Source organism: Mustela putorius, unplaced genomic scaffold, assembly GCF_011764305.1.
Source record: "Mustela putorius furo isolate JIRA1106 unplaced genomic scaffold, ASM1176430v1.1 tig00003898_pilon_pilon_pilon, whole genome shotgun sequence".
In the NCBI taxonomy this organism is placed as follows: Eukaryota; Metazoa; Chordata; class Mammalia; order Carnivora; family Mustelidae; genus Mustela; species Mustela putorius.
Window position 1 is genome coordinate 35,221,620 of NW_025422047.1, and position 9,171 is coordinate 35,230,790.

At 40.0% G+C, this 9,171-nt stretch overlaps 1 pseudogene; it reads right to left on the reverse strand.

Annotated features, from left to right (window-relative positions):
- Positions 1–1,865: 1,865 nt before the first annotated feature.
- On the reverse strand, positions 1,866–5,506 carry LOC123388297 (annotated as a pseudogene).
- Between the last annotated feature and the right edge of the window lie 3,665 nt (positions 5,507–9,171).

Consider the following 9,171-nt stretch of genomic DNA (forward strand, 5'->3'; position numbering starts at 1 on the left):
ACTCATATTTTCAATTGAAAATAAAATTTAAAAATTAGTACACATTTAAAAAATAGCCAAATGAGAATGGAGGCCAGGGCAGTAAAAAATTCTCCCTGGAGGGAAGCCTGGATGGCTCTGGTAGAGCATGAGACTCTTGGTCTTGGGGTTGTGAGTTTGAGCCCCACATAATTAAAAATAAAATCTTTTAAAAAAAAATGCTCCCCTGAGGCACAGAGGTGACTCAGTTGGTTACCTTCTGCCTTCAGCTCAGGTCATGACTTCAGGGTCCTGGGATCTTGCCCTGCATTGGGCTTCCTGCTCAGTGGGAAACCTGCTTCTCTCTCTCCCTCTGTCTTTCCCCCAGTCTGTGCTCCCTCACTCTGTCAAACAAATAAATAAAATCTTTATTTTTACTTATTTGTCTATTTTTAAAAGAGAGCACACAAGCAGGGGGAGCAGCAGACAGAGGAGTACAAGATCATGACCCGAGCCTAAGGCAGATACTTAACCAACTAAGCCACTCAGATGCCCTGCCACTAGAATATTACACATGTGGCTCACTGTTTACTTCTACAGGACAGTGCTGATTTAGAACATTATGTCTGGATCATTCTGTATGTTGGACAAGTGCAAAATTAATTTTTGAGAAGTCTTGGACTGTCCTCAAGCTCTCCTTTGCGTTACTTTCAAGGTGGGGCTGGGAGGTGACTTTCTATTTAGTCATTAGACCTCTTGAACTCCTAGCTTTCATAAAACAATATCAGTATCATGTCTACTCCACTGAGTTAAAGTATATGATTCAGCATCTTCAGGCAAGATAGAACAGTCACATTCTACATATTGTCAGGGAACATGACCTCATACTCACAGTTGTTCAGTACTTACCTATTTGAACAAAATCGCATTTTAGTGCTTGTTTAAAGAAGTCATGTTACGCTGAAATTACAGAAGCAAAGATTAACATTACAGATCTTTGTATAGGCCTAGTTCAGGATAATAAATGTTTGCACAAAACCATACTACAAGGTTTCTTGTGGTAGAAACTAGCTAGCTAGACACTATCTAGACATCAAGTATATTCTCCTCCTGGGTGCACATATCTTAGCTTTCCTTGGAGTTAGCTTGTAGCCATGTGATTAGGTACTGCCCAGTGATAGTGGGCAATGGAGATACACTTCCAGGCCTGGCCATAAAAGCCCATGCATTATCATTCACACATTCTCTACCCTTTTACATTAACATCAGAGGGCACATGCTCAAGATGACAAAATCATGAAATGGAAGGGTTCTGGATCCCTGAGGCACCACCTAGAAGAAAGCCCCCACATGAAGTTGCATAACTGACTTTCTGAGTAAGAAAGAAGCCATTGCTTTTCTTAGTCAAAGAGATATTTTGTGATTTATGTTACTGTGCCATATCATAGCTTATCCTAACATTGTTCTATTTAATATTGACTTTTTAGGAGTTAATTCTGGAAATCCCATGGGTAAGTTGATTTCCAGTTACACATGATTTGCAAAGTGCATATGCCCATCAACCATCAGGTGAACAGCTCTTGAAATATAACTAATGCAAAAATTTGGAAATGCCTCATGTGTCATTGGAGGCTGATGTGACAATTCATAAAGTCATATCAGAAGGGCTTGATAAATTTTGTTATGATTCCGTGAAGTTATTGTTTAGTGATCTACTGGGGGATGGGTACTTGTAAATTTCAAAATTGTAATTGTAAATTTAAATTGTAAATTTCAAAAGAAACTTTTGTTTCTATTCATGATTTCAGTGTTTTAGTATTTCCCCAAATAAAAAAGTACTTCTTCTGTTCCTAAACCTTTCTGGGTAGCCACATTGTTTAAGTATTTCTAGATATTTTGGCAGCTCAAAGAATAAAGGCAAAGCTCCTTTATCCTTTTGGTTTATTTGATGTTACTGTTTTACTTATTTTGTAATCAGTTTTTTTTAAAGAGAAGTCAGTGCCTTTATTGGCCGAACAGGCTACATGAGAGAGATGAAGCGGGAGGAGTAGGTGGCCCTGGCGCCAGGCTTGCAGTACTTCCCAAGCTTGTAGGTGGTGAAGAACTTGCCCAGGTAGTGGTCAATCATCTCGGGCTTGATTTCCATGTGGTTTAAGGTCTTGCCATTTTAGACGCCCCCGACATTGCCCACCATCTTGGGGATGATGATCATGACCCAGAGGAGCACCTCAGGATTATGCCATGGGGGATGGAGCTTCCTTTTTGGTCTTGCATAGGGGCTCCAACAGTGAGTGTGGCTTCCCCCACAAACTCCAGTTTCACTTCTTCTGCTGCTGGGTGCTGTACAGCTGCATCAACCTCCTAGGACTGTCCAGCAGCTGGTCAAGGACGGCGCTTCTGTAGGTGAACTTGCAAAAAGGTGTGCTTCTGCTGCTCCACTTCCGCTATCTTGTCAGCTCTTGGGAAAGGGGTTAGGAATTTTAATTACAGGTCAAAACCAACATTATTACTGAAGCTTTTAAAGTTTATATAGTATTCATAACTTGTAACAACCCAATGAGGTTATTCTTTTAAAAAGTCTTTATAAACACACAAAACCCCCTTTTCTTTACTTTTCATTTTTAAGATTTATTAATTTGAGAGAAAGAGCACCCCCTGCACAAGTGAGGGAAGAGGCACGGGAGAGAATCTTCAAGAGGATCCCTGGCTGAGCTGGAAGCCAGACCTGGGCTCTATTCCAGGACCCATGAGATCTTGACCTGAGCCCAAACCAAGAGTAAGATGCTTAACTGACAGCCACCCAGGTGCCCCATAAAAACCCTTTTCCATATTTTTATCATCCAACTATAGTGGGAAATGACATTTGATTTAGAATCCTAGATTGATGTCAAGGATTGCAACACTTGACAAAGCCAAAGTTGTACTTTTTTGAAGGGGGAAATGGGATGAGGATAAGAGGAGGAAGAAAAGACCAGGAAGAATGATAAACAGAAGAGATTTGTAGAGTGATTACTTTCCCGAGTTCAGAAGGATATCTCTGCACTTTGTCCTGTCCAGCTGAGTCACAGAATCATATGCCTCAGAGCTATACTAGTGATGTCATTGTCTCCCATAGTGTTGTTTCTAATAATGCACATGCTTTAAAGTTCAAGAGAACTAATCACAAGGGACTTTAATGTTGAAAGGTGCAAAATACCTGCACTGAGGCCTTTAGGTAAGATACCATAGGTATGAGATCTTGAAAATAAATTAGGAGTTATAACAGAGTCAGGGACACTGGGGTCGCTCAATGATTGTGTCTAATTTCAGCTCATGTCATGATCCCAGGGTTCGGGGATTTTGTTCTTGGCTTGTTCTTGGCTCAGCATGGAGCTTCTCTGCTTCTCTCTCTCCCTTTACCTCTGTGCACACTCTTTCTCTCACATAAATGAATAAAAATCTTGGAGGAAAAAATAAGTTTATTATAACAGAGTCAGGCTTAGTCATAGTATATAGTGGTTGTAATGTGAATTTTTACTTCTGTAGTTATTTGCAGGAAACTTAAATCCCAACCAAATTTCTCTTGCCCCTAAGATTACTACCAAGATTGTTCTTTTTGCCTTCGGTTTACATATGTGCTGAGAAATATAAATTCATTTTAATATAAGTTTAAGAGATATGCTGTTTTTTTAAAAAGATTTATTTATTTTTGAGAGAGAGAGAGAGAAAGAATGCGGGAGGGGTAGAGGGAGAGAGTCTTCAAGCAGACTCCCCACTGAGCACCCAGCATGAGGTAGGTCTGGATCCCATGACCCTGCTCAACTGACTGAACCACCCAGGTGCCCCAAGAAACATGCCACTTGAAAAGTATTGGCAATTATCTTCCAGTATCTCATAATATGTTCCAAATCCAAATATTAATTACTCACTTATTCTCATTGTTAATGAGGTTAACTAAGTTGATACCTGAGGTCACTTCGGTTAGAGAATACTGCTTAGTCCAGAGGGTAAATTGTTTAAAAAAAAAAAAAAGAAAGAAAGAAAGAAAAAATTATTGAGGGGTACCTGGGTGGCTCAGTTGTTAAGCATCTGCCTTCGGCTCAGGTCATGATCCCAGGACCCTGGGATAGAGCCCCGTGCTGGGCTCCTGCTCAGTGGGAAGCCTTCTTCTCCCTCTCCCACTTCCCCTGCTTGTGTTCCCTCCCTCACTGCCCCTCTCTCTGTCAAATAAATAAATAAAATCTTTAAAAAAAATTATCGAGAACAGTAAAGTTAATACAGTAGTGGAGACCATTTTTAGAATTTCCTTGAGTGATATCAAGAACTGCAGTGTTTAAGTGAGCAAGGACATGATTAACATGCTTTAAAAATTTATAACTAGAGGGGCGCCTGAGTGGCTCAGTTGATTAGGTTAAGTGTTGGACTCTTGATTTTGGCTCAGGTCATGATCTCTGCGCAGTCTGCTAGGATTCTCTTTTTCTCCCTCTGCCCTTCCCCCATACTGTACCCTCTCCTGCTTTCTCTCTAAAATAAATAAATAAGTCTTTGAGAAAAATTTATAACTAGGAAGGGAATTTGTCATTCCTAAATTGATCATAACACTAACAATATTCAGATATTTCCAGAAGCTTCCAAAATAGTATGGCTTGTGAAGAAAAAATTCCCAACATCTATCATCATACTGTGGGAGACAAATAAACAAAACATAATATCCCACATGACCCAGGAAAAAAATCATGAGTTGTCAGCTTAGACTCACTGGCTGGGATGACATCATGCCACATTTTGGGGGGTCTCAACTAGCAACCTTGCCCCACAAAAACTTTGTGAGTCAGTAAAAATCTTACTGATTTGATGTCAAGTCAATTATTTTTTGGTGGAGAAAATGTATACTTAAGATGGTTGTTGTGTGAAATCTTGCTTTAATGAAAAATGTAGACTCATATACATCATAAATGATAGTGTTTAAAAATACTGTGTCCTGAGGAAATGTAAAATAATCTCCTAAGGTGGTAATAATACAAAACGTTTGGGACCTTTATTACTGGATTGCCTTCTATGAAGCTATGGTGAGCTCAAGTCATAGTTACTCCTGCGGCTAAAAGGCTGGGTATATTTAGTAGTATAATTAGAGTGAATTTAGTGGATCAATTCTGGTTTGTGTTCAAAGCTTTGGAAAACATCCTCTCAAATGATTTCTTAATGTCTTCATCATTAACTATGCATTGTTTATAGAGTTTACTGAATTAAAATGGTACCATATGCATTTTCCTGAGGTTAGTCAGATGGTATACTTTTGTTGTTTTTTAAACTAAAGAGTAGGCTAGTGTGTGGTAAACCAGTGAGTGTTATCCCATAGATACAGGCTGAGGAGAAGAAAAAACATGTGTGCTTGAACTAGGGCAAGCCTACTATGTCCATTCTATCTAGTAATCCTTTCTGCTCTGTGAGGCTGCCAATGGAGGAGAGGCCAGTATTTTCAGCCCAGGGCACCTACCTCACCTCATTCAGCCCTTACCTAAGCCCTTCCTAACCTTCCAGTTATTCTCTCTTCCTTTTTCATTGCCATTTTCCACCACCACTTCATTAGGAATAAAGCTTATTTGGAGGACAGGGGCGCCTGGGTGGCTCGGTGGGTTTGAAGCCTCTGCCTTCGGCTCGGGTCATGATCCCGGCGTCCTGGGATCCAGCCCTGCATTGGGCTCTCTGCCCAGCAGGGAGCCTGCTTCCTCCTCTCTCTCTGCCTGCCTCTCCGCCTACTTGTGATCTGTCTGTCAAATAAATAAATAAAATCTTAAAAAAAAAAAAAAGCTTATTTAGAGGACAGTTATATAAAAGGAGACAAAATTGCCTGTCAGTGTATTGGCACAAGAAAGGGTCATGAAAATTATTTATTTGAGAAAAAACACCTTAAAAACTAGTTATTATGTTTCCAAATGTATGTTTTTAATTTTTTTGAAAGATTTTATTTACTTATTGGACAGAGAGAGAGACAGTGAGAGAGGAAATACAAGCAAGGGGAGTGGGCAGAGCAAGAAGCAGGCTTCCCGCCAAGCAGGGAGCCTGATGCAGAGCTCAATCCCAGGACCCTGAATCATGACCTGAACTGAAGGCAGCTGCTTAATGACTGAGCCAAATGTATTTTTTTTTTTTGAAGATTTTTTATTTCTTCATGTAACAGAGAGATCCCAAGTAGGCAGAGAGGCGGGCAGAGAGAGAAGGGGAAGCAAGCTTGCTGCTGAGAGAGAGAGCCCGACACGGGGCTCAATACCAGGACCCTAAGATCATGACCTGAGCTGAAGGCAGAGGATTAACCCACTGAGCCACCCAGGTGCCCAAGCCAAATGTATTTTAAACTAAATTTTTATTTAGTGTTCCTCCAAATGTATTTTAATTAAATTTGATGAGTGTTATAATTGATTTTTATTTTGCATTACTTTTCGTACACTCAGTATCATATTTGTGTGATTTATCTAATCCTTGTGGTTTACCTAATGAAAAAAGTCACAAAAGATACATTTTTTCGTTTAAGCACCTTCAACTTTGAACTGGTAGAAAGACTCAAAGGTAACTTTATTGGAATTTTGTATTCCAACAGTCAAAAGATATATTTATTTTGCTTTCAGTAATCTTAAATTTTAAGTATCTTTCTATTCTGCTAAAGAATTAGGGGTTATGGACATTGGGGAGGGTATGTGCTATGGTGAGTGCTGTGAATTGTGTAAGACTGATGATTCAGAGACCTGTATCACTGAAGCAAATAATACATTATATGTTAATAAAAAAAGAATTAATAAGCTTCATGAATAGAATTGGAAGAATTAAGAATTCTCCAAATAATTCAGATAAAATAAGTTTCTGGCTTAAATGTCAACTTCAAATGACTTTGAACGGTTCTGTATGGTACAGTGATAGTGGGTACACAACCATGCACTTGTCAAAAGGAACTCTATGCTACATAGAGTTAATGAAGTCTATGCTACAAAGAGTTAATTTTACTGTGTGCAAATTTTAAAAAAATCAACTTGAGGGTGCCTGGGTAGCTCAGTTGGTTAAGCGGCTCCCTTAGGCTCATGTCATGATCCCAGGGTCCTGGGATCAAGTCCCACATTGGGCTCCCCATTTAGTGGACAGTATTCTTTTCCCTGTCCCTCTACCCCTTCCCCCCAACTCGTTCTCTCTTTCAACCACCTCACAAATAAATAAAATCCTTAAAAAAAAAATCAGCTTGAATAGCAAGGGAACCCAAGATGGAATGTAGGCTATGACATAAATCTAGCTGTATTACAAATGAATGACATAGGGTAACTGGGTGGCTCAGTCAGTTAAGCTTCTGCCTTCAGCTTAGGTCATGATCCTAGGGTCCAGGGATTAAGTCCCACATCAATCTCTCTGCTCAGTGGGGAGGCTGCTTCTCCCTCTCCCTTTGCTCCCCCCCGACTTGTGCTCTCTCTCGCTCACTCTCTTTCTCAAATAAATAAAATCTTAAAAACAAAACCAAAAACATATGAATGAATGACATAACTGCACTGAAGGGGATGGTTAGGAAAGGAGCTGACCTAAATGGCTTTTAAAAAGTTGTTTTGGGGCGCCTGGGTGGCTCAGTGGGTTGGGCCGCTGCTTTCGGCTCAGGTCATGATCTCAGAGTCCTGGGATCGAGTCCCGCATCGGGCTCTCAGCAGGGAGCCTGCTTCCCTCTCTCTCTCTCTCTGCCTGCCTCTCTATCTACTTGTGATTTCTCTCTGTCAAATAAATAAATAAAATCTTTAAAATAAAATAAAATAAAATAAAAAGTTGTTTTGGTTAGCTACCTAGGCCTAAAGACAAAAAGAGTTATACATAAACATCTAAGTCTGATTGATAAATTTGTTTATCAGAGTCTGGGTTATCAATCTGAAACTATTTTATATGTATGCTAGGGTTGAACAAATTAGTAAATATAGATTATGAGCCAGTTTTCTTACTGTTGGACAACTTACTGTTGAGTTCTTTGATAGTCTTCCCCCCAGGAGATGGAGTTAGATTCCCCTCTCTTGAAAGTGGGCTGTACTTAGTAACTCCTGTCAAATGAACAGAATACAGAAAAGGAAAAACAGTTACTTTACACTGGAGACACCTGGAAAATCTTTTTTTTTTTTTAAAGATTTATTTATTTATTTGACAGACAGAGATCACAAGCAGGCAGAGAGGCAGACAGAGAGAGAGGAGGAAGCAGGCTCTCCGAAGAGCAGTGAGCCCGATGCGGGGCTCAATCCCAGGATCCTGGGATCATGACCTGAGCCGAAAGCAGAGGCTTTAACCCACTGAGCCACCCAGGTGCCCCGACACCTGGCAAATCTTAACCAAGTAATCAAAATTAATAGTATGAGTAATTAGACATATTGATATCATGTATACCCACGGATAGGCTGTGATAAGGATACACCACTTTGATATTCTTCCCAGAGACTAAACTTCAGTCTAATCAAGAGGAAGCATCAGATAAATCCAAATTGAGGGACATTAAAAAGCATCAATATATAAAAAGCAAGGAAAGAGTAAGAGACGGTCACAGATTGTCCTAGAAAACTGAGGGGAAATGATAACTAAATATAATGTAGTATCCTGGATTTGATTTTTGAATGGAAAAAGGACATTAGAACTAGGAATATCATAGTAAAATCTGTAGTTTAGTTAATGTACTGTACTAATGTTAATTTATTATGTTTGATCACTGTACTATGTTTATTTAAGGGTATATAAGGTGTTGACATTGGGGGAGCCTGGGTCAAGGATATAGAGGAATTCAACATTTACAACTTTTCTGAAGATTTAAAAATTGTTGGGTCACCTGGGTGGCTCAGTAGGTTAAAGCCTCTGCCTTTGGCTCAGGTCATGATCTCAGAGTCCTGGGATTGAGCTCCGCATCGGGCTCTCTGCTCCGCGGGGAGCCTGCTCCCCCCCCTCTCTGCCCGCCTCTCTGCCAACTTGTGATGTCTGTCAAATAAATAAATAAATAAAATATTTTTAAAAAAAGATTTAAAATTGTTTCAAAACAAGTCAGCCTTTTTAAAAAGATTGTATTTATTTGCTTGAGAGAGGGAGAGAACAGCACAAGCAGGTAGAGGAGCAGAGGGAGACAGAGAAGCAGACTCCTGGATGAGCAGGGAGCCCAATGTGGGGCTTGATCCCAGAACCCTGAGATCATGACCTGAGCTGAAGGCAGATGCTTAACTAATTGAGCCACCCGGGCAC